Source organism: Electrona antarctica (assembly GCF_951216825.1).
Source record: "Electrona antarctica genome assembly, chromosome: 24".
Classification (NCBI taxonomy): Eukaryota; Metazoa; Chordata; class Actinopteri; order Myctophiformes; family Myctophidae; genus Electrona; species Electrona antarctica.
In genome coordinates, this window is record NC_136803.1 from 20,992,903 (window position 1) to 21,019,260 (window position 26,358).

At 46.9% G+C, this 26,358-nt stretch overlaps 1 protein-coding gene across 4 annotated transcripts in view; it reads left to right on the forward strand.

The window, feature by feature from the left end:
• Window positions 1–26,358, forward strand: part of LOC306917399 (uncharacterized protein) — an 86,172-nt gene that overhangs the window by 20,203 nt on the left and 39,611 nt on the right. For all 4 annotated transcript variants that reach the window (XM_079495619.1, XM_079495621.1, XM_079495622.1 and 1 more), the window contains exons 2-3: window positions 15,803–15,876; window positions 25,643–25,701. The gene's annotated coding sequence lies outside the window, so the exon portion shown is untranslated. The remainder of the gene's footprint in view (window positions 1–15,802; window positions 15,877–25,642; window positions 25,702–26,358) is intronic.

Below are 26,358 nucleotides of genomic sequence, written 5' to 3' on the forward strand. Positions count from 1 at the left end.
CTTTCACCCTACCAGCTGCACATCTTAACCTCACTTAAGCTCACAACCTGTTAGATCGGCTATTTTTTGAGCAGTGCCGGCCCCTCATATGCACACCTTTGTGTGTAGGTGTGTTTGAGCACGTGTTTGTGTTTGTAGCTCGGAATGTGATGATTTGATTGGCTGATGTATGATGATTTTTAAATGAAGTTGTGTTTTTTTTTAATGATTTATTGTAGGGATGCAGATCGGCCATAGACAGGACCACGATGGAAACGAAAGCCCTCGGGGCCTGTTGTGTTATCCTTTTAACATGATTGTATACATTAACTGTCTGTACTTTCTGCAGACTGTCAATAAAGTATTCAATCAATCAGCTGACGGGGCGTAAGAGGAATAGGTGTAGTGGAGTGCAGGGTAATGTGAGCAGGGCCTGTATCGAGGCCCTGTGGGACTCCAGTCAGCTAGGTAGAGGTATGTGGGATTTAAGTGGATAAGATGCTCTGTCATGGAGGTAATGGAGATCGGCAAGTGGGGGCATCCCCTCGCAAGTATAATCGCCTCCAGTCCAGTCTGCATGGACTCTCCTTCTATAATTTAAGTAACCAATATTTGTGTACTTTTACTCAAGTACATTTTTAATTCTGGACTTTTACTTGTAACGCAGTCTTTTTTACAATGCTGTATTGATACTTTTACTTAAGTAAAACATTAGAGTATACTTTTACCACCACTGCCAGGGATGGCATCAAAGGGGGCTGCAGCCCCTGCCCCCTTTTTTACCCGTCTGAAAAACCACTGCCCTCTCCAGACCACGAATGCAGAATTTACTGTGGTGGAAGAAATGCAAAATGCCTCTCCTTTCCCTTCCATGCCATGCCGGAAGGCAGCATTCAGGAGAATTGTTCAGGAGACCCCCCGAGGTCTCCTGAACTTGAACACAGTATTTTGCGTTGAACAAATGTATTTAGAAATCCATGTCGTATACACCAGGGGTTCTCAACCCGTGGGTCGCGCCCCCCGGGGGGTCGCCAAATTAGTTTAGGGGGTCCCCAAATTATTAAAAAAAAAGAAAAAAAAATAGATTTTTTTTTTATTTATTTTTTTCACGATTTTTCAAAAATAGCAGACCTACAAGCTCGTAGCGCGCCACTCGGTGGCGCGCTATGAGCTTGTAGATCTGCTATTTTTCAATAGCTAAATTATAACAATGCTTAAAACACAAATGGTTTAAGGTTATTGTAGCAGTCAATTTATATTGGGGGTCGGGAGGGGGCGGGGCGGGGGTCCCGAGACATTGCCAAAGCATTTCCAGGGGTCCCCGGCCAAAAACATTGAGAACCCCTGGTATACACCACATCTCCACTATAGCTAAAGAGTGCTGGGTTGCGCCCCAAAAATAGCTGATCTACAAGCAGATCTGCTGTTTTCGCTATTTTTGTCCAAAAGTGCCCTCTATTCAAAATTTCATCATGCTTTATGTAGCATGTGACGTGTCAAACTAGGGGGTTTTCATGATGCTGAATCCATTCCAAGCATTAGTTTTGCAAAAAAACACTCATTGGGCTAAAAACGGCCAATGCCGTCATCACAGTTAGTGTTTTTTTTGCAAAACTAATGCTTGGAATGGATTCAGCATCATGAAAAACCCCTAGTTTGACACATCACATGCTAGATAAAGCATGATGAAATGTTGCCTTCTATAGGTTGTTAATGGTATGGTCACATATTATGCCAATTATGAAAATTGCTCAACATATGCAAGTTAGCATCCGTCAGTTTCTACATGCTGGGGACCCATACTCAACATTTCTAACATAAAACGTTGGTGTACTCAACATGTCCGGGTTCACTTTTTGGCTACTAGGCTACTTCAGATTTCAGATGTTTAGACTCTTAACACTCTCTGCACGTCCCTGACCACTGCTATAACCACAACATTGCTGTATCACTTTCACTTCTAGAAGCAGGTTAACGGACCTCAAGGTGAAAGCTTTGCTATTAAAGAGCTGGTCTGTGTTTGTTCAACGGGGCGCAAATGGAACAATTACTGACTCTTTGTTTGCAATTTGAAACGCAGTAATGCAATAATGTGTGAGTGTTGTTTGGCCTACCCTGTTGCTGAGTTGTTTTAGAAAGGGCTGTTTGTCGTTTTGTGGCTGCGTGGTGCGAGGCTATAGTGCTGCACAATTAATCGAGAAAAAAGATCGAGATCTCATTTCTACACTTATGTTTTTTTGTGGCTTTCGCCTTTATTTTATATTTTTTATAGAGGGACAGACAGTAGGCTGACAGGAAATGGGGAGAGAGATGGGGGAGTGACATGCAGTAAAGTCCGTCGGGATCGGGAGTCGAACCCGCGGCACACTGCCAGACTTGGACTACCGGCCAAGGTGCCTGGACCGCTGAGCCACGGCGCAGGCCAAACTCATTTCCACATTTAAGCAAGAATGGTGCAGCACTAGTTGGCTGCATTTTTAGTTACCCTTTTAGTTTTTGCTACAAGAGAGAGAGAGACTTTAAGAGAGGTTTAAGTCTTTAAGCACTTTGATGTTGTCTGTTTAAAGCCACAGTAGTTATGGCTCCAGGTGGCACATTTTGAACCTAGTAATGTTCAGACTAAAAGACAATACATATTTTTATGGGGAAAAAACAATCGAGATTCACTGTCCATCACACGGTGTGGCGGTGTCTCACACACACACACACACACACACACACACGCGCACACACACACACACACACACACACACACACACACACACACACACACACACACACACACACACACACACACACACACACACACACACACACACACACACACACACACACACACACACACACACACACACACACACACACTGTGGCTCAGGAGGTAGAGCAGGTCGTCCAATGATCCATGGGTCGGCGGTTCGAATCCCGGCTCCTCCTGTCTACATGTCGAAGTGTCCTTGGGCAAGACACTGAACCCCAAATTGCTCCCGATGTGCTGGTTGGTACCTTGCATGGCTTCCGCCGCAATCGGTGTATGAATGTGTGTGTGAATGGGTGAATGTAATGCACATCTATGTTAAGTGCCTTGGATAAAGGCGCTATATAAATGCACCATTTACCATTTACACACACACACAGCTGGCAGTGTGACGTGTTGTGCTGTTTTTGGCTTGCTATGTTGTTGTGCGTGTCGACTGATGACATCATCAGACTTTTACTGCCTAACTGTGTGTGTGTGTGTGTGTGTGTGTGTGTGTGTGTGTGTGTGTGTGTGTGTGTGTGTGTGTGTGTGTGTGTGTGTGTGTGTGTGTGTGTGTGTGTGTGTGTGTGTGTGTGTGTGTGTGTGTGTGTGTGTGTGTGTGTGTGTGTGTGTGTCGTGAGAGAACTGCTTGCAGACTTCCCCCTCTGTAGCTCAGCCAAAGATCAACATCATTCCCGTTCTGTTCCCAAGCCCTGCTGGGACCGTGACTCATTCCTGGGACAGTAACAAAACAAAAGTTCTGTCCTGGTCTGGACTGCATGTTTTCTGGAGGTTTGGTTAGTTCTGTCCGTTGGCGGTCGGTTCCCCATGTCAGCGCTGTCCTTAAGAGTATATATTAATAGAGACGGCACCCGGAGGAAACCCTGAGGCGAAATGGACATAGTGGCCGAATTTGTCATTGCAGCTCGAGCCAGTGCTGGTCCGTTGACTATCATTGCGCACGTTCATGTTATTCTGCCCATGATACGTGAACGAATACGTGTCGTGAACGCGCGCAAACGGCGCAATGATTGTCAACGGCCAGCGCGTTCATGTTAATAATCCATCCCAGAATGCACTCTGTTCCTACCTAGTGAAATCGCCTCATTCGCTTTTGAGCAACTTAATGCAAGTGGATGGGAGGAGAAAATCCGGTGCTCTCTATTAAGATATATACTCTTAAGGCGCTGTCCCGTTGGTGGTCGTTTCCCCATGTCAGCGCTGTCCCGCGCGACCTCACAGCTGTGGACTCCATGCAGCTCATGGAGTAAGACTTTGGACGTTTGGAGGTGTTTTACTCTGGATGACGTGATGTCGCTGCATGCCTGGGGTTCACACAGAGGCACAAACAAGGGACTAAATTAATTTCGCTCCTATGCCACCAAAAATGTGGAACGCCCTACCAACAGTCATTAAGACATGCGAATCCCTTGACTCCTTCAAAACCGCTCTCAAAGTCCACCTATACGGACACCTGCAATTCGAAACTGGCCCCCGTAAATCTGAACCCCCCCCCCCCCCCCAACCCCCTTTCCCCCTCACCGTATATGTTTCCTTTCCCTTTTTACCTCCTTACATGATTTCCTGTTTTTTTATAGTGTATATTTGTATGTCTCTTAATGTTCACATACAGAGACACAGACGTACTGCAGGTCTGTGATGTGTGATGGTTTCGTTGCAGACCTGCTTTCCTTTATTTTTGGAGAAATAACAACCTAATTCGCCTGCTTGTATGTCGGACTTGTTAAGGATAGCATTTGTTTGTGTGCATATACCGGATAATTCACTTTGTGCATGTGCGTGTGCGTGTGTGCGTGCGTGTGTGTGTGTGACTGACACACATGCGTGCCCGCATGTCTCTGTGAGTTGTATTTGTACTGGTGCCCTCAGTGTGAGAGACCAGTACAAATACGGAGTGTGCCTTACGGGTCAATTCCTTATAGACTCTGAGTAAAATGAACAGTGCGTCTGTTTTGTTTTTCTTTTTTTTTTTACAGCGTAGAAGCTTTTCACAGCTGGCCCGTACTCCCACCCTCCCCCCTCCCCCCTTCTGATGACTTCCAGAAACTTCCGCTCCTCTGCAATCAGTCAGTCACAGCGACACGTCCTCTCCTCCTCTCCTCTCCTCTCCTCTCCTCTCCTCTCCTCTCCTCTCCTCTCCTCTCCTCTCCTCTCCTCTCCTCTCCTCTTTCTCCTCTCATTGTAACATGGATAGACTCCCGCGTTCTCGGCTGATACCGACAATAAGCCAAGCCACTCCCCCCTACCTACTTCTTCAATCCAATAGATTTAGGCATTTATCAGACACTTTTTATCCAGAGCGACTTACAGTAAGCAGATCAACACATGGTAATACATCAAATACATACAAAATAGAAAATCAAGAATCATATGTAAGCTATAAGAAGTTAAGAACCTATCATCCGTCTAACAGTGGAATATCTATATAATGAAACTATGCGTATACACTATATACTAGTGCTATGTCTACATAAAATGCTACATAAGTTGAGCCTTCGCATACGCCTGTCCCTGTAAGGTCGTCGAGGCTAGGGGCAGTGTACGGGCTAAGATGGAGTCTGAAGAGGTGGGTTTTCAGACTACGGTGGAAGATTGGGAGTGAGTCTGCATGCAGTTCTGATTGCAATGGGGAGTTAATTCATTCCATAGTTTTTGGAGCCAGAAGTAAGGGAGAAGAGTTTGGGACGTGTGGAGCGTTCCATTCAGCTTCCCTGGATGGACACAGTCAGGCATGTCGGCTCTCATCGAGCAGATTGCGGTATTTATCCCATTCTGGACGGGAACCCCTTTTGGTGTTTAAAGATTGTTATTATTTAGCTATTGACAAATAGCAGATCTACAAGCTTGTAGGTCTGCTATTTTTGAAAAATCGTGAAAATGTGGCACAAATCTTTGAGTATATATAGTGAAAGTTTTTTAACTCAACTCGTTGCTTCTGGGGGGTCCCTGGAACAACATTTCTTCAGATGGGGGTCCTGTGGCCAAATACAGATAATTCTGAGGGTCCTTGACATGAAAAAGGTTGAGCACCACTGACTGACAGAAAACTGTTTGTATAGAATCAGTTCTCAGGTCTAAACGGGTTAGAAGCTGTGCTCAACTCTCCTGGAGGTCTTGAGAGAGAGAGAGTTTATAGGCCCTGGTGGTGTCTGTTCGCAGTCTGGTCGCATACCCAACACGTGGCTCCCCCGTGCGGGGGATAATTCTGACCGCAGGTATACCCAGGACGCGGCTCCCCCGTGCGGGGGATTATTGGGAACAGATGGCCCGTGGGAACCGTGGCGGCCTGGAGGAGCTCCTCGGACACGGAAGGCTTAGCGAGCGAGGAGGGCATCCCTGCTACAAATTAAATTACCGCCGTTTACGCGCCTGCGTCGGGCTGTCAACACGGCCTTGTGGTGATCCCACAGGACAAACTACACGCTGCTTGAAGAAATACACAGGCGTGTGAAATAAAATAAAATAAAAACGAGTGAATGGCAGAACATTTTAACACCCTGCTGTAACCCTCTTTTGTTACGCCGAAAATGATATGATATGATATGATATAGTACTTTATTGTCAGTTCACACTGAAATGTGTCTTGCGACAAAGCAGCCAAGTGTGCAGAACACATATACACACATTTGACATAACACAAAGAACAAGACAATTTACATACATAAAGACATGAAGACAAGAGCAATATCCACCGCTTAGATTATCCTGTGGCTACTACGACTCCTGATTTAAGCTTCAAGGTCGACTGGTGGACAAAGGACCTCTTTAGTCTGACCTTATTGTATGCTGGTACACCATATCTCCTTCCTGAAGGTAGCAACCTATATTAACACATGCTTAGTATTAGAGGTGATATTCCTTGCTAACCTTAGGATGCTGTTATCATACGTGGATGTATAAAGTTTCTGAAGTTGTTGTCCAACAATCTTTGAACAAATGTTCAGTTGTTGCAGCATTTGTGACTTTAGGGCTGCAGACAAACATCCATACTAGGTGGTACTACAGTACTGGAGAACACTCATAATAACAGAAGTGAAAAACAAAATAAATAGTGGAGGCAGTAGAGTATAGTAGAGAGAATAGATCCATTAGGCTGCAGACCCCCATTAGAAAATATATGCCAAGGACCCCCATATAAGAGAAGATTTTTACGGCTATAGCAGTGATTCTCAATTCAAGGACCCCCAGTTTGATAATTATGCATTAGGCTACGGGCCCCCATTTAAAGATGGAGTTTTTCCAGTTTTTCATGTGTCTATGAGGTGACAGTCCTTCATTAGACACCCTGGAGTCGTTTTCATGCATGTGCAATGGTGTATTAACTTTGTATTTAGGGTTTCTTCCTGGAGGCTGAACCCTTGACAGTCAAACGCGGCAATGAAATAAACAGTAATATAGTGACATCACACTATCAGCTCCCCTAACCCCTCCCCCTTTATTATCATACAACTACAGCTGTGGGTGTGGCTTCAGTTCAGGTGGATCACCACCCATCACCACTCACCAGGCAAACCAGGCATACTTAATGAACTGGTGGGCGTGTCCACCAGTTCATACTGTACACAAATACTGTACACTTTTTGGAAAAAACTTCTTCCTCCTTATATTATAATGATACCTGATGATCATGTTTTACCTGATGATCATGTTTTCATCTTTAATGACATTTCCATCTCTGAGACCCCAATTATATTGTAAAATCAATGTTAATTTAACTCTGAGAGTGTACAAATGGAACCAAATGGACCCGTTAGGGTTCCATTTGTACACTCCCAGAGTTACAGACCCATAAGGGTCAATTTGGTTCCAAACTATCATTTAGCTGGGGACTCCCTGGAACTCCCTCAAGGATCCCTGGGGGTCCCCGGACCGCACTGGAGTAGAGAATAGATCCAGATAGAGTAGAGTAGAAAATAGTGGAGCCAGTGTTTCCTGGCGGCGAGGAAAGCATGCTGTCATTTTTACGTGACGGTGAGAAGAGCCATATATAGCTGAGACAGTTGTGACATTGAGGGGGCAGAAAACTGAGCGCTTGAGTGCTGTTCATGCAGCCTGGAGGGACAAGCTGGAGTTTGAAATGCTGTTGTTTTCAACGAGGGCGGCGCACATATCAGCAACATAACTGTTTAATAAAGTATTGCACAGTTGCACACTGTTTATGTTGTACTATTACTAAAAAACTATCTTAAACAAAGGGGATTTAAGATCATTAAAGCTGGGATGTTGCCCGAGTCCGGTGCATTTCTGTCAACTATGGAGTCCAGGACATTGTCACTCTTCGATATATGTAGGAGAGCCTCCATTGGACTGAAGCCCCATGAAGTGAACGGAGTTGTCGTAACTCTGTATGGCTCTGGCGGTGAGTGAGTGATGTGGGATGGAGCGCGGTGCGGTTTGAGTTCAGCCCAGTGTGTGGCGACAACTTCAAAGGCCTAAGGCTGGACCCTGTGATCACACTAAGACCAGGCACACGCGAGCTGGAGCCTACACACAAACACGTTGTGCACGCACGCACGCAAGCACGCACGCACGCAAGTACTCACGCACGCACGCACGCACGTTAGCGAGTCCTGCTAGACAGTTACAATACGTGCACACACAGTCCCAGGCAGGCACACACCCACAGACAGACACACACCCACACCCACACCCACACACACCCACACACACACACACACACACACACACACACACACACACACACACACACACACACACACACACACACACCCTCAGACAGACAAACCCAGATTTATGTAAGTCCATAAAAGTGCACACTACAACAAAATTACGAGTCATTATAACATTATAACAACATGTATTCACACTTTTAGACTTTACTTCTTTCAAGGCGTCTATTCTAAATGTATTTCTGCACTGGCAGAGCATTCTGCTGCTTTTAGGAATTATCACTTTAAGGACACTTATCTTTAAAATAAAGTTACCTTAAGACTGCTTTTCTTATTTCATTATTTCCCTGAAACAAATCATATGATCAGGAAACTAGTGAAAAAAATAAATGCAAATAAAAACCTAAATGATCTGCCAATGGAGTACAGTTATCTGACTAGGATATCTTGAATGAAGTCTGAAAACGGCAATAATCACTTGTCATTGTATTGTTTTGCTGTCCTGAATCCCACTTCAGTCTTACCATCACCCCCATCCTCACACAGACATCTGCACAGACACGCACGCACGCACGCACGCACGCACGCACGCACGCACGCACGCACGCACGCACGCACGCACGCACGCACGGACACACAGTGCCGCGCACGCACGGACACACACAGTGCCCCACACACACACACACACACACACACACATACACGTGCACGGACACACAGTGCCGCGCACGCACGGACACACACAGTGCCCCACACACACACACACACACACACAGCTTTTCTCTCATCTTTTTAGTGTCTCCCTCTGTTATAGGCCCTTATGTACATAATGCCTCTCTACTTCCTCTGCCCTCCCCACCCTCTCTCTCTCTCTCCCTCTCTTTCTCCTGTTTTCCTTTGTCTCTCACTCTCTCTCTGTCTCTCTCTCTCTCTCTCTCTTCCTTTGTCTCTCATTCTCTTTCCGTCCTCCGATCGCCCCATCTCTGCTGTAAAATGGGCCTCTTCTTGAAGGCATTTCCTGTCTTCCTGTGCGTGCGTGCGTGCGTGCGTGCGTGCGTGCGTGCGTGCGTGCGTGCGTGCGTGCGTGCGTGCACACATCACAATTTAGGCATTTATCAGACGATCCAGAGCGATTTACAGTAAGCAAGAACAACACATGGAAATACATCAAATGCATAAAAATATTCTTCAAGGATCATACATATAAGTGTGCAATGTTCTACTGTAATGAAAATAGAGAATGTCAGAGATAGCCTAACAAGAAGGATTTTTTTTTTTTAATAAACTGGTGGTCCGTTGGTGTTTTAAGCATTATGTTATACTTATTCAAAAATAGCAGATCTACAAGCTTGTAGATCTGCTTTTTTTGAAAAATCGTGAAATTGGTCGCAAATCTTTGAATATATATAATCTGTCGGAGCGAACGTTTTTAACTTGTATCTTTGCTTCTGGCGGGGGTCCCTCCCTGGAACTACATATTTTCAGATGGGGGGTCCGCGGCCAAATACAGATAACTCTGGGGGTCCTTGACATGGACCCCCAGACACAACAACGCGACGCATTGTGAGCTTGTAGATCTGCTATTTTCAATAGATTTTGTACACATTTTGAACTTGTGAAATGGCACATTCTGCACAATGAGTACTTTTACATTTAGTATGTAATGAAGTAGTTCTAAATTGCAGTATTGGTATTTTTACTTAAACAAAAGTAAAACAATTGAGTACTTTTTTCACCACTGGTGATTAGTACACACACACATACAGTAGACTACAGTGTCTATATATAGCTGTTGTGTCTGTCTGGCCTATTAGCCTCTCTGACCTTTGAACCTCTGACGCTGCAGCCCTGAAACCCCGTCCAATCAAACGGCAGCATATAGAGAACACGTGTAAACCCCAATCCAATCAAACGGCAGCATGTATATAGAACATGCTAATTTAGACCTGTGGCTCAGCGAATGCAGGTAGTTGAAGTTAGTCAAGGCACCCAATCAAAAGGACCCTTACAGATTAAATTATTTTTATTTTTATTTATTTTTAAATTTTTTATCCCACTTTTGTAACCCATTTTTTCACCTAGTGTCAATTATCTAATGTAATCCTGGGCGGGGGGGGGGGGGGGGCAGCGGACTGACCGCATGCTTCCTTCTATGCATGAGGAGTCCAAACTGCGTCTTTTCACCTGACGGGGGAGTTTTCCCTGCCAGACGTAGCGCGTGGAAGGAACATGTTATTCCGACCAGTTCCTTTCCCCTTCATCAGGCGCCAGGGGGAGGCAGTTTAGAGACCAGGATTACTGCATTTTTTTTTACCCTAGGGGACACGGGGAGAACATACAAATTCAATTCTGTTTCTATAGAACAAAAATACAGTGCATTACTCACTCAATAAATAAATAAATAAATATTAGAGGAATGTGGAACGTATTGGATTAGAGAGAACAGTGTCAAGCTCAGTTATAATCATGTCTGTATCAGATGAAATGATGCTGTTTTGAAAATAAATAATAATCTATGAATAGAAGCATTGATGATCTTCCTATATGTGGAACACAACGGAACAGATCACTCACTGATCATTGGTCGTTACTCCCTCTGATGATCATTGGTTGTTACTTTGCGCAAGCAGAGCGCGCAAGTACTGTGGTCGGCTGCGTATGTATGGTATGTAGACCTGTCCTCGGTGGTCCCTAATTGGCTGTTGATGGTGACGTAACTAAGGTACGTTTCAAGGTTGGTATACGGTCAATAGGCCTATCTCACAGAATTTCCCCGCCCCTTAATACACCCCCTTTCCGCGTTAGTGGTGATAGCGTGACGTCACTCCATAGACACTACATGTTAACAGGTAATTTAAGAAGTCTACAACTTTTGTTTTCTCAAGGTAAGGTTTGTTCTATCTGTTCGAGTTGATTTACCATCTTGTTTGCTTCATAATAATATTGGTCTGTCACATTTTTACATTAGGAAATGTACTTAGATTCTCCAGAGAATCTAAGTAAATGCTAATGTTAAATGACACCACTATCTACCGGAAGGGGGTGTGGAAAGGGGGCTGTGAGATAGGCCTATTACGGGTCTGAAGGATTTAGAACAGCAGTTGTAATAGACATTAGTTAGTAGCAGTACTTGTGTGCTCTGCTTGCACACAAGTAGGCCATGTATGGCCTACTTGTGAGCAAGGTGCAAGTTGGCAGCTCGACAGAGTGCATTTCTAGTTTTTCCTCTGACGAGGCAGCACTATCAGTGATCATTGGTTGTTTTTCCTCTGACGAGGCAGCACTATCAGTGATCATTGGTTGTTTTTCCTCTGACGAGGCAGCACTATCAGTGGTCATTGGTTGTTATTCCTCTGACGAGGCAGCACTAGCAGTGGTCATTGGTTGTTATTCCTCTGACGAGGCAGCACTAGTAGTGATCATTGGTTGTTATTCCTCTGACGAGGCAGCACTATCAGTGGTCATTGGTTGTTATTCCTCTGACGAGGCAGCACTAGCAGTGGTCATTGGTTGTTATTCCTCTGACGAGGCAGCACTAGCAGTGGTCATTGGTTGTTATTCCTCTGACGAGGCAGCACTAGCAGTGGTCATTGGTTGTTATTCCTCTGACAGGGCAGCACTAGCAGTGATCATTGGTTGTTATTCCTCTGACGAGGCAGCACTAGCAGTGGTCATTGGTTGTTATTCCTCTGACGAGGCAGCACTAGCAGTGGTCATTGGTTGTTATTCCTCTGACGATGCAGCACTAGCAGTGGTCATTGGTTGTTATTCCTCTGACGAGGCAGCACTAGCAGTGATCATTGGTTGTTATTCCTCCGACGAGGCAGCACTAGCAGTGGTCATTGGTTGTTATTCCTCTGACGAGGCAGCACTAGCAGTGGTCATTGGTTGTTATTCCTCTGACGAGGCAGCACTAGCAGTGGTCATTGGTTGTTATTCCTCTGACGAGGCAGCACTAGCAGTGGTCATTGGTTGTTATTCCTCTGACGAGGCAGCACTAGCAGTGGTCATTGGTTGTTATTCCTCTGACGAGGCAGCACTAGCAGTGGTCATTGGTTGTTATTCCTCTGACGAGACAGCACTAGCAGTGGTCATTGGTTGTTATTCCTCTGACGAGGCAGCATGTAGGAGGATTTAGTCCGAGTGGAATAGTAAGAGAGTGGCGACACACTTTGATCTCGCCGCAAAGCGGCGTGCCTATATGGGCTATAGTTCCAAACATTGGAACTATCCCATTGAGATAGAATGAGCACTTCCTCATTCCATTGTTGCAATGGGAGTCAACGCTAGTGTCGCCACTCTCTTACTAGATTACTCTGGATTTAGTATAATTTGCTTCACCACGCTCTCCAGCATTATACAGCATGACCACCTATCGAGCTAAACTCCTTGAAGAGGATCACCTACCCTAGCTGCCATGTTCTGGCAGGGATGCAGACGACAGTGAGACAGAACATGCATTAACCATGATTTAAGCTTTATTTTATACTTTCTCATATTAGAAGTATAACCCATAACGGATCGGGTGGATAGTAGTTGTCCTTTTAATCTCATAGTGGACTCCATTGCACTCTTATTCTGTCCAAGTAAACTGTGAGCTGACCCTCCGGGCGGGTTAGCATGAGAGGTGACTGTTGCTTGTTTTCCAGCCATGGGAAAGGAGAGCTTTTATGGGTTTGAGCCCAAGAAGTCCTTTGTTTCCCGACAGTACGGCAGGCAGCTGGGAGCTCAACAAACGCTTGTCCCATGTCTTTAATTTGCTATCAAAGACATTTTCCATTGAGGTGCTTCGAGAGCCAGCGTGGTGCATATCAATAGCCTGCCTGCACGGCTTCCAGCCTGACTCGGCTAGCATGTCAAGGCTTCACGCTATATACCTTGTGCTGTGTTTAGTGCTTAGAGAAGTGACCGCCAGTCGATGGCTAAAGTATAAAGAAGAAAAGAAAATCACCCCCGTGTGAAGTGAGGGGCGCTCTTATCATCGTACGTCATCATGACGTAAAATAGACATCTATGCCGATTTGCTCAGAAACTACGAACGTAAAATTCCCCATTCATTGTCAAATGGGAATTTTATGTTTGTGAACATACACTATAAGCTGGATATAGGAGGGCCCAGAGCCTTAGATATAGACAGAGTTACGCAAACTGCGTTCACTTCATGGGGCCAGTCCAATGACGTCTCCAAAGACTTCTATTGGGGACAACCAACTGGGACATGTCCTGGACCGGAAGTTGGCAGAAATGCATTGGACTCAGGCAACAGCCCAGCTTTAATGATCTTAAATCCCTTTATTTTAGATTGTTTTGTAGTAATAGTACAACATAAAACATTAAAGAGACTTTAGTTGTCACGGTACAATACATTAAAACAGTTGGCATGTTGCACACATGCCTAAAATGTCTCTTATTTGCGCCACCGCCCTCGTTGAAAACAATGTATTTCAAACTCCAGCTTGTCCCTCTCCATCCAGGCTGCATGAACAGCGCTCGAGCGCTCTGTTTCTGCCCCCTCAATATCGTAACTCTTCTATTAGATGGCTCTGGGAGGGCCTATATTGCCCCTCAAAAAAACAAACATATGTTGTTTTGTCACAGTTTCATCTCTGTGTGTGTTTGATAAGCATATCAGACAGCCTTGTTTATCCTGCTGCCTTGCCAGCCAAGAACATAATCTGATCTCCAGAAGAACTGCAGCTCCAGTCCAGATAAAGTGAGGCTGTGATAATCTGCGTTCCCTTAAGGCTTTGATCCGTGTTGACGGTATCGCCTGTATCTCATCGACGGCTTGAACCGTCCTAAAACGTCTTTACGGATCACAGTGTATCCTATAATAGCCTCCCCCCCCTTCCCCCTCCCCCCATAATACCCGCACGAATCCGCCAATGAGATTGACCTGCCTAACCTTTTTAATTTGGGATTAAAATAATTCATAGGGATTAAGCAGCATGGGGTTCTGTTAAATTCCAATAGGATATCACATGGTTTTAATTCATTCTTTCATTCACTCACTAATTCACTCAGTAATTCCACTGCGATCTTTCTGTATTCTTTTTGCAGTATAGTACATGAACAAGGTTATAGTCTAGATTAAGACAGAATTTCATGCACAGTCATTTACAGAGGAGGCCTACACCTCCCAGAACATTGCGAGAGGCAACAGAGGCCACGCGAGACTCTAGTCCCCCAGCCTCTAGTCAGGCCCTAAACCTCATGGCCCGCGCCGATAAGACCCTCCCAGACCCTCCCCCATCACCCCAACCCTTCCCCCACCACCCCAACCCCAACCCCAACCCCACCCCCACCAACCCCAACCCAACCCATCACTACCTCCTCCTTCTCTCCTCCACCCAATCTTTTCCCTGTTTCGCTGTTTGCTTTCATCTCCCACCACTCCCCGGCCCCTCCCCCCCGTCCCCACTGTACCGTATCACCCCTCCCTCCTTCCCCCACCTCGGGGGGGGGGGGACGGACGGACGGACGGACGGACGGACTGACTGTATTAACGGTAGCCTTCCTGGACAGCGATGATATATGTAACACTGCGATGTCATCACTGTGACAGCGATGACATGGCACTTAGCGAGGCGAGGCTACAGCGCCGCTCTGTGAGAGATGTTGTGGTGCTGCTTGGTTTCTGGACCTCTCATTCAACACCTCTGTCTCTCTCTCTGTCTCTCTGTGTGTCTCTCTCTCTGTCTCTCTCTGTCTCTCTCTCTCTCTCTCTGTCTCTCTCTGTGTCTCTCTCTCTGTCTCTGTCTCTGTCTCTGTCTCTCTCTGTATCTCTCTCTCTCTCTCTCTCTCTCTCTCTCTCTCTGTGTCTCTCTCTCTCTCTCTCTCTCTCTCTCTCTCTCTCTCTCTCTCTCTCTTTGTTTCATATCCTGTGCTGCAGTCGGCTCTGCTTGCAAATGAGAGCCTGGACAGAGCAATTATTCAGCATGGCCATGCACCCCTCTTACCCCCCGCACGTGCACGCGCGCACACACACACACCCCCACAGTTCAGTGCCGGAGGGATTCATATAGTGTGGCTTTCTTTGTGTGTGTGTGTGTGTGTGTGTGTGTGTGTGTGTGTGTGTGTGTGTGTGTGTGTGTGTGTGTGTGTGAGCAGTAGAAGACTAATGTCAGAGGCAATGTGCTATAAAGTGGGTGTGTGCGTGCCCGTGTGCACGCATGTGTGCCCGTGTGTGCGCGTGCGTGCGCTTCCTCTCGCCAGTTAAAAGTATACACGACCTATAGGTTGTTTTGCGTGCCGCCATCTTTCACCAAAAAACAGCAGATCTCCAAGCTCACAAGGCCTCGTGCTGCCATGCCTTGTGAGCTTTTAGATCTGCTGAGTTTGGTGCAACCCACGACTCTCCTCCACCTGTATCTCGTTCCCTCTCTATTTTGTATTGCATCTCAATGTCTCTCTCTCTCTCTCTCTCTCTCTGCAGAAGCCACTGTACCTCGCTCACCCCATATAGCGTCCCTGCAGACAGAAAGTGGTGCTCTCTCACCCCCTCAGCAGGTAAGGATATTCTCCATGTCATCCTAAACCAGTGTTGAGTCTAGTTTTAGTCGTCTAAATATCACAAGATATTAGTCGACTAAATCTACAGTTGATTTAGTCGACTAAAACGTATTTTGGTGGGCCTTGATGCTGTCGTAGTGGCTGATTTTACACTTGCTGAAAATAGCAGATCTACAAGCTAGGGTAGGTACCCTCACATGTTCTCCCCGTGTCTAGGGTAGGTACCCTCACATGTTCTCCCCGTGTCCCCTAGGGTAGGTACCCTCACATGTTCTCCCTGTGTCCCTAGGGTGGTACCCTCACATGTTCTCCCCGTGTCCCCTATATAAGGGTAGGTACCCTCACATGTTCTCCCCGTGTCCCCTAGGGTAGGTACCCTCACATGTTCTCCCCGTGTCCCCTAGGGTAGTTACCCTCACATGTTCTCCCCTTGTCCCCTAGGGTAGGTACCTTCACATGTTCTCCCCGTGTCCCTTAGGGTAGGTATACCCTCACATGTTCACCCCTTGTCCCCTAGGGTAGGTACCCTCACATGTTCTCCCTATGTCCCCTAGGGTAGGTACCCTCACATGTTCTCCCTATGTCCCCTAGGGTAGATACCCTTGCATGTTCTCCCCGTGTCCCCTAGGGTAGGTACCATCACATGTTCTCTCCGTGTCCCTTAGGGTAGGTATACCCTCACATGTGCACCCCTTGTCCCCTAGGGTAGGTACCATCACATGTTCTCCCTATGTCCCCTAGGGTAGGTACCGTCACATGTTCTCCCTATGTCCCCTAGGGTAGATACCCTCACATGTTCTCCCCTTGTCCCCTAGGGTAGGTACCATCACATGTTCTCCCTATGTCCCCTAGGGTAGGTACCCTCACATGTCCCCTAGGGTAGGTAGCATCACATGTTCTCCCCGTGTCCCCTAGGGTAGGTACCCTCACATGTTCTCCCTATGTCCCCTATAGGGTAGGTACCCTCACATGTTCTCCCCGTGTCCCCTAGGGTAGGTACCCTCACATGTTCTCACCGTGTCCCCTAGGGTAGGTACCCTCACATGTTCTCCCTATGTCCCCTATAGGGTAGGTACCCTCACATGTTCTCCCCGTGTGCCCTAGGGTAGGTACCCTCACATGTTCTCCCCGTGTCCCCTAGGGTAGGTACCCTCACATATTCTCCCCGTGTCCCCTAGGGTAGGTACCCTCACATATTCTCCCCGTGTCCCCTAGGGTAGGTACCCTCACATGTTCTCCCCATGTCCCCTAGGGTAGGTACCCTCACATGTTCTCCCCGTGTCCCCTAGGGTAGGTACCCTCACATGTTCTCCCCGTGTCCCCTAGGGTAGGTACCCTCACATGTTCTCCCCGTGTCCCCTAGGGTAGGTACCCTCACATGTTCTCCCCGTGTCCCCTAGGGTAGGTACCCTCACATGTTCTCCCCGTGTCCCCTAGGGTAGGTACCCTCACATGTTCTCCCCGTGTCCCCTAGGGTAGGTACCCTCACATGTTCTCCCTGTGTCCCCTAGGGTAAGTACCCTCACATGTTCTTCCCGTGTCCCCTAGGGTAGGTACCCTCACATGTTCTCCCCGTGTCCCCTAGGGTAGGTACCCTCACATGTTCTCCCCGTGTCCCCTAGGGTAGGTACCCTCACATGTTCTCCCTATGTCCCCTAGGGTAGGTACCCTCACATGTTCTCCCTATGTCCCCTAGGGTAGGTACCCTCACATGTTCTCCCTATGTCCCTCAGGGTAAATTTCAGTATCCCTAGGGTAGGTACCCTCACAAAAAACATGGTCAGTCCGCTTGCCCTCCTCAGGTTGGCAGAAGAAGTGTAGCGCCCAGGATTACATTAGATAATTGACACTGGTTGAAAAAATGGGTTGCAAAAATCGTGGGATAAAAAACAAAAAAAACAAAGAAAAATAGAATTGATCACCTCTATTGATCAGTCCTATATAGAAGCCATGGAGCCTTTGGTAGAACAACTTGGCCTCTAACGGCAGCATCTCCGAGCCGATTCCGGGTGTCTCCGACGGCGCCTTCCTGATTGTCGTTGGTTGTTGCCGTCGCCAGTCATGGCTGCCAGTTCCCACCTGATGTTGTGTGGGAGTTCATACTGCTCCAGACCGTACTGAATAACCGCTAGCTTACATAAGGTCTTGAGGCTAGGATTGAAGTCTAAGACATACAAGTCATTCTGTACAACGAGTTGGGGTGCGCGTCTAACTCTGTACCTATGTCTGTATCCTCCTAAGATAAGAATACGATCTCCCACCATGCAGCAGCACATGTTAGACCCTGAACCTGGGCTTTTTCGCCGGGCTCAACCTTCTTCCAGGAGGAGGTCTCTGAGCTGAATTTCCACAAATCATTGAAATTCTGGTAACTTTTGTGGCCACCAAATATGTACAGCTCTCCATTGTAGGCAAAGGCTGAATGACCACTGCATCCTTCTGGTAGAAGTTGTGCAGAAGGTGTGTCCAGCCAGTGGTTTGTATCTGTGTCAAAACACACCAAATCTTTTGGTACAGTGGACGGTATGTGTCTCTGATGTCTTGGTACAGTTGACAGTATGTGTCTCTGATGTCTTGGTACAGTTGACAGTATGTGTCTCTGATGTCTTGGTACAGTTGACAGTATGTGTCTCTGATGTCTTGGTACAGTGGACAGTATGTGTCTCTGATGTCTTGGTACAGTGGACAGACAGTATGTGTCTCTGATGTCTTGGTACAGTGGACAGACAGTATGTGTCTCTGATGTCTTGGTACAGTGGACAGTATGTGTCTCTGATGTCTTGGTACAGTGGACAGTATGCGTCTCTGATGTCTTAGTACAGTGGACAGTATGTGTCTCTGATGTCTTGGTACAGTGGACAGACAGTATGTGTCTCTGTCTTGGTACAGTAGACAGACAGTATGTGTCTCTGATGTCTTGGTACAGTGGGTAAATTGTTAGGAAGTGTCTGTCTGTCTGTCTGTCTGTCTGTCTGTCTGTCTGTCTGTCTGTCTGTCTGTCTGTCTGTCTGTCTGTCTGTCTGTCTGTCTGTCTGTCTGTCTGTCTGTCTGTCTGTGGTGTTACTGTGACAGAGACAGACCACAGGACATATTAGTCTCTCTGTCAGCATCATCATCACTGACTAGAGAGAGAGAGAGAGAGAGGTCGTAGTTGATTTTGAGCAGGTGGTGATGTAACCTCTCCTCTCCTCTCCTCTCCTCTCCTCTCCTGACTTTGACTGCCTCACAGCAACACGTCTGTGTGTTTCTAGCGAGGCACTCGAAAGCACAGCGGAGTACACACATCACCAGTGACAAGGCCTCTCTCTCTCTCTCTCTCTCTCTCTCTCTCTCTCTCTCTCTCTCTCTCTCTCTCTCTCTCTCTCTCTCTCTCTCTCTCTCTCTCTCTCTCTCTCTCTCTCTCTCTCTCTGGTTGCTGGGCAGCACTCAGGCTTAACTGTCGTTTCCAGGGAGCCCACTTTCATTGACACGAGAGGGTGTAGAGGGGACGAGACACACACACACACACACACACACACACACACACACACACACACACACACACACACACACACACACACACACACACACACACACACCCTGCTCCCTGTCCTCGTTTTCAGCAGTGGTGGAAAGTAACTAAGTACATGTACAGTACTTAGGTACTGTAGGGCGGCTACTTATGTCACTTTTGAGGTATTTGTACTTTACTTCAGTATTTCCAGTACTTTTACTTCTACTGCGCTACATCTCGGATCCAAATATTGTACTTTTACTCCACTACGATTATGTGAACACTTTAGGTTGAGAAATGACAGAGTTAGCGTGTGGGGGAAATAGCAGACAGCACTCTCTCTCTCACAAGTAAGAGTGGTACTCTCTCTCTCTCTCTCTCTCTCTCTCTCTCGCATGCACATACTGTCCACTGTACCAAGACATCAGAGACACATACTATCTGTCCATGTACCAAGACATCAGAGACACATACTGTCTGTCCATTGTACCAAGACATCAGAGACACATACTGTCTGTCCACTGTACCAAGACATCAGAGACACATACTATCTGTCCATTGTACCTAGACATCAGAGACACATACTATCTGTCCATTGTACCTAGACATCAGAGACACATACTATCTGTCCATTGTACCTAGACATCAGATACACATACTGTCTGTCCATTGTACCAAGACATCAGAGACACATACTGTCCACTGTACCAATACATCAGAGACACATACTGTCCGCTGTACCAAGACATCAGAGACACATACTGTCTGCCCTCTGTACCAAGACATCAGATACACATCCTGTCCACTGTACCAAGACATCAGAGACACATACTGTCCACTGTACCAAGACATCAGAGACACATACTGTCCACTTTACCAAGACATCAGAGACACATACTGTCTGTCCACTGTACCAAGACATCAGAGACACATACTGTCTGTCCACTGTACCAAGACATCAGAGACACATACTGTCTGTCCACTGTACCAAGACATCAGAGACACATACTGTCTGTCCACTGTACCAAGACATCAGAGACACATACTGTCTGTCCACTGTACCAAGACATCAGAGACACATACTGTCCACTGTACCAAGACATCAGAGACACATACTGTCCACTGTACCAAGACATCAGAGACACATACTGTCCACTGTACCAAGACATCAGATACACATACTGTCTGTCCACTGTACCAAGACATCTGTACATAGAAATTGATTCATTGAAGATTCTGAGTTTCAAATGTACATACATTTTGTTTTGATTGTATTGTTCCACTTTTTGCTTTGGCAATGTAAACCTATGTTTTCTCATGCCAATAAAGCCCTTTGAATTGAACTAAAATCACACCCGTGTGAAGTGAGGGGCGCTCTTATCATCGTACATCATACATCATCTCATTCTGGCCGATCAGAATTTGCGCCTTGTCTTCAATGATTGTGTTACGCAATGTTTGTGTTTACACAAACACTCGAAAGCTGGACATCCTGTCCATTCATTGTCAATGGCATTTAATGTTTGTGTTAGGACAAAGTTTGTGTTTACACACACACCAAAAGCTGGACATAGGAGGGGCTAGCCAGAGCCATCTAATAGAAGAGTTACGACATTGAGGCGGCAGAAACCGAGCGCTCGAGCGATGTTCATGCAGCCTGAACTGAGACAAGCTGGAGTTGGAATTACATTGTTTTCAATGAGGGCGGCGCAAATAAGAGCTATTTTAAGCATGTGTGCAACATGCCAACTGTTCTAAAGTATTGTACAGCGACAACTACATTTTCTTTAATGTTTATGTTGTACTATTACTACAAAACAATCTCAAATAAAGGGATTTAAGATCATTAAAGCTGGGCTGTTGCCTGGGTCCAATGCATTTCTGCCTATTTCCGGTCCCAGTTGGTTGTCCCCATTCTCAATAGAAGTCTATGTAGAAGAGATTTGTACAGATTTGGAAGCATATGCGGTTCTGGATGATGGTTCGGGGCGAACCATTTTGTTACACGCAGCTGCCAAGCAGGTCGGGTTGCAGGGTCAACCTGAAAAGAGTTGCGTATCAGAATCACGAGAGATGTTCAAGTTTTGCAGGGGGCGGCCGTATCTTCCGAGGTATCTCCTGCCGCACAGCCAAACCAAGTCTATAATATTGAGGGAGCATTTATCGCCAAAAGGAAAATTGTTTGTGTCTTCTTGATACGGTATAGATTTCAACAGGAAATCTGGGGCGACTGTAACGAAGACTCTCACTTCTATTCATATCAAGAGGAGGGAGAGTTGGTCATTGGACATTTAGTCTCCATATATGGGGATATTCGACTAGGACGTCGGGCTATATGACATATGATATGTCTAGTATGACAATCCCTATACAGTATTGGTCCGGGTTGACCTAATGCTGATATCAGATCGAGATGGTAGAACCCATCTATGGATCTTATTGGCTCAGTCATCCTGACAAAGCATAATCGGATAATATATAAGGGAGGTAATGCTCAAGGCAGAAGGCAGTCTGCATCCAGAAGGAAGTCGAAGCATCCTGGTTTAAGTTCTAGTTGAACACCACTACGGCGGGTTCTAACCTGCGTAACCAGCAAGTTAGAAAGACACTTCATAACGTAGACCACTAGAGGGACAGCGGGATGCTTCGTTGGACAGTGACCAGAATGAACGGAGTGGACAGAGTTGGTCCAGCTGTAGCAGTCGGACAACGGCTTTATTCATTTACATGTTCTAGATACTGGAGCAACGAGGGTCAGATTGATGTGGACGTCTTCAACACAGTGTCTCTGCGCTTGGTGAGGTTGACCCCAGTGGTGGCTCCCTCCATGCGTAACGGCCACACAGCTGTGCTGATGGGAGATATCGTCTACCTCTGGGGTGGGTCCATTTTTTCCTTTGATGTCAACCTTTATTCCTTTGATGTCGACGCCCACGCGTGGTTCAAACCACAGGTTTCTGGTACTGTTCCAGAGGGGAGGATGAACCACTCAGCCTGTGTCTTGGGGAAGGTCATGTTTATTCATGGAGGAGAAAACCGGACTGGATTCATTGCTGACATCTACAAGATGGACACCAGCACAATGGTCTGGTCTTTAATTAACACCAGAGGCTTTGCACCACCTGCTTCATCAGGTCACTCTGCCACCATCATCGGGACAAAGATGTTGTTATTTGGGGGCCACGGGGGTGAGTTCCACCACACCATCAGAGTGTTTGACACAGAGACCGACCACTGGCTGGACACACCTTCTGCACAGCTTCTACCAGAAGGACGCAGTGGTCATTCAGCCTTTGCCTACAATGGAGAGCTGTACATATTTGGTGGCCACAAAAGTTACCAGCGTTTCAATGATTTGTGGAAATTCAGCTCAGAGACCTCCTCCTGGAAGAAGGTTGAGCCCGGCGGGAAAGGCCCAGGTTCAGGGATGTCTAACATGTGCTGCTGCATGGTGGGAGATCGTATGGTTATCTTAGGAGGACACAGACGTAGAGGCAGAGCCCAACTCGTTCTACTGAATAACCTGTATGTCTTAGACTTCAGTCCTAGCCTGAATACCTTATGTAAGCTAGCGGTTATTCGGTACGGTCTGGAGCGGTCTGAACTCCCACACAACACCAGGTGGGAACTGGCAGCCATGCCAAGCAACATGCAGTGAACGCTGAGATGTTTCTACCAAAGGCTCCATGGCTTCTATATAGGACTGATCAATAGAGGTGATCAATTGTATTTTTCTTTGTTTTTTTCTTTTTTATCCCACAATTTTTGCAACCCATTTTTTCACCCAGTGTCGTGTAGAATTTAGAATGTAGAAAAGAGTGTAGAATCGTTCCTCAGTCCTAAATGGCTTAACCCATTTAGATCTGAGGACAGATTCTACAAATGACAGTTTTCAGAAAAAACCCTGTTTCTGTGTCAGTGGTTCTCACACTATTTGATGTCAATGACTCCCAAAAATGATATGTATTTGGCCACCGGCCCCCATTTGAAAATATGTTGTTCCATGCAGGGACCGCCAGAAGCAAAGATTTGAGTTAAAAACGTTAGTTCTGAAAGAATATATATTCGAAACTTGCGCCACATTTAAAAAAAATAGCAGACCTACAAGCTCGTAGCGCGGCACAGAGTGCCGCGCTATGAGCTTGTAGATCTGCTATTTTCCAATAGCTAAAGTATAACATAATGCTTAAAACACCAAATGGGGTTCCCGCCCAAAATGGCTTAACCGCGGCATGCAACATCACGTGTGGATAGCATTAGCTAACATATAAAGCATGTTTACAATAGGGTCCACCCTTTTCAATTCATCAGAACATTTATAGACGTACAAATGTACACTTTTATATAATCAAAACAGGAAAATCATCATTTCAAAGAAGGTAAAGTGGGGAAAAAACATGAACAGCGAGGGGTAAAAGGGGTAGGGGGGGGAATCAGATTTTACGGGGGTCAGTTTCAAATTGCAGCCGTCCGTAGGTGCCCTTTGAGAGCGGTTCTTTAAAAAAACAAATTGTGGCTTTCGCCTTTATTTTATATTCTTTATTGAGGGATAGACCATAGACATGTATGGTAGACGCCCCTTTCGGCTCTGCAGCGTATGTGCTCAAGGGAGGGCAAAACATTTCCGAGATTCCTCGCGGAAGCCTGAGCGTGCGTCCCTAGAGCGCATGTTCGGGTCTGTGTGTGGCAGCGTGACGTAGCGTGCCTTCCGGCGTACTTCCTCTCCCAGTGTAAATTCTCCCGCCCTCCAGTCGACACACATCGCTCCACGAACTGCAGTGGCCAATGAGGCATCTTTTTTTTTATATCTATGGGATAGACAGTAGGCTGACAGGAAATGGGGAGAGAGATGGGGGGGTGACATGCAGTAAAGGCCGTCGGGATCGGGAGTCGAACCCGCGGCACACTGCCAGACTGGATTACCAGCCAAGGTGCCTGGGCCGCTGAGCCACGGCCCAGGCTTTGAGAGCGGTTCTGAAGGAGTCAAGGGATTCTGCATGTCTTAATGAATGTTGGTAGGGCGTTCCACATTTTGGTGGCATAAGAGCGAAATTAATTTAGTCCTGTGTCTGTGCCGAATCTATAGTAGGGAAGTTGTCAAAAACACATTTATTTGGAATGGTTATTGAGACTGAAATCTATATAGATGTTTTTTTTTAAGGAACAGCAGATGCAGTACAGACAGCTACAGTAGCACACAGGTTTAACATGCAGTACAGACAGGTTTAACATGCAGTACAGACAGGTTTAACATGCAGTACAGACAGCTACAGTAGCACACAGGGGCTCTAGGTCTAGAAAGTAGGGAATGCATGATGTGTCACAGCCGGCCATGCTCAAAGCTCATATGTACGGCAACAGAACTGCCCACAAAACACACCCACCCAAGTGACACACCCACCCAACACAGACACTCCCTGGGAGGACTGGAGGAGCTGAGTGGAGTGGAGTGGTCATCTGTGGCCGGGGTGCAGTCACTCACCGTGCCAGGCTAGCAGTGGGCAGCAGAAGCATGGAGGGAGGACAGCAGCCATGCTCTGTCACACTCATTTAGGGCTAGGTGTGGTTCCCCATGAAAAGCAATGCGGCGGACGGACTGACACGGCTTCACTGATAATGTAGCTGGGGTGGTTGTACCTTCCACGCACGCACGCACACGCACACGGCACGCACACAGACACACACAGACGACGCACACAGTGGGTATATTCCCTCCCTAATGGCATCTCTCTGTCTGTCTGGTTCTTCTCTCTCTCTCATGCATGCACGCTCCACATTGTAATTAGCAGGCAACAGTGCAACGCTCTCTCTCTCTCTCTCTCTCTCTCTAAACCATTAGTCGTCGTTAAGCAATTAACGTTTTGCAGCTTGTCTGTGTCGCCATGGAAACAACGGAGCAAAACAACGCGCCTTCATCTCAGCTTCTGTTCGTTTTTCATTCATTCATTCTCTCTCTCTCTCTCTCTCTCTCTCTCTCTCTCTCTCGCTCTCGCTCTCGCTCTCTCTCTCTCTCACACACTCACGCAAAACTGGTGAACGAGGAACGTTCTCCCCTCTCTCTCTCTCTCTCTCTCTCTCTCTCTCTCTCTCTCTGCTGCAGCAGCAGATGAAGAGGCGCTTGAGTTTGCTCAGTGGCCACATGGTGTGTGTGCGCGCGTGTGCGTGTCGCGTGTGTGTGCGCGTGTGTTGTGCATGACATTTGTACGATGCCTTGTATCCTAATATTTACCCCCCCCCCACCCCCCCCTCTCTCTCTCTCTCTCTCTCCAGGTGTGATCTGAAGGTCTCTCTCTCTCCAGCAGTGTAAAGACCACTCATCTCATCATCAGGTTGGTTTAATAAATCCATTACTGTGTATTCAGATGATTAGACGACTGGATCGGTGCCTCGTTGGGCACGATGCAAGTTGGAAATTAATGCCCCAGGGCCCAGTTATTATGTCTGTGTCACTTTTACGTCACCATATATGGAGTTATTTGTCAGGCGTGCCCACATTTGGAGTCTATGCAGACGTCAGCACATCATTGTGATGTCAGAACAGGCCAGCTCCATATATGGAGGTCTAGGGGAGATCTAGGTGTGATCAATTGATCAAATGTTTCCTTTTTTTATCCCACGATTTTTGTAACCCTTTCTTTTCACTCTGTGTCAATTGTGTAATGTAATCCTGGGCGTGCCGGCTGGCCAGGGGGAGGCAGTATAGAGACCAGTTCCTTTCCCCTCCATCAGGCGCCCCGGCTGGCCAGGGGGAGGCAGTATAGAGACCAGTTCCTTTCCCCTCCATCAGGCGCCCCGGCTGGCCAGGGGGAGGCAGTATAGAGACCAGTTCCTTTCCCCTCCATCAGGCGCCCCGGCTGGCCAGGGGGAGGCAGTATAGAGACCAGTTCCTTTCCCCTCCATCAGGCGCCCCGGCTGGCCAGGGGGAGGCAGTATAGAGACCAGTTCCTTTCCCCTCCAGCAGGCGCCCCGGCTGGCCAGGGGGAGGC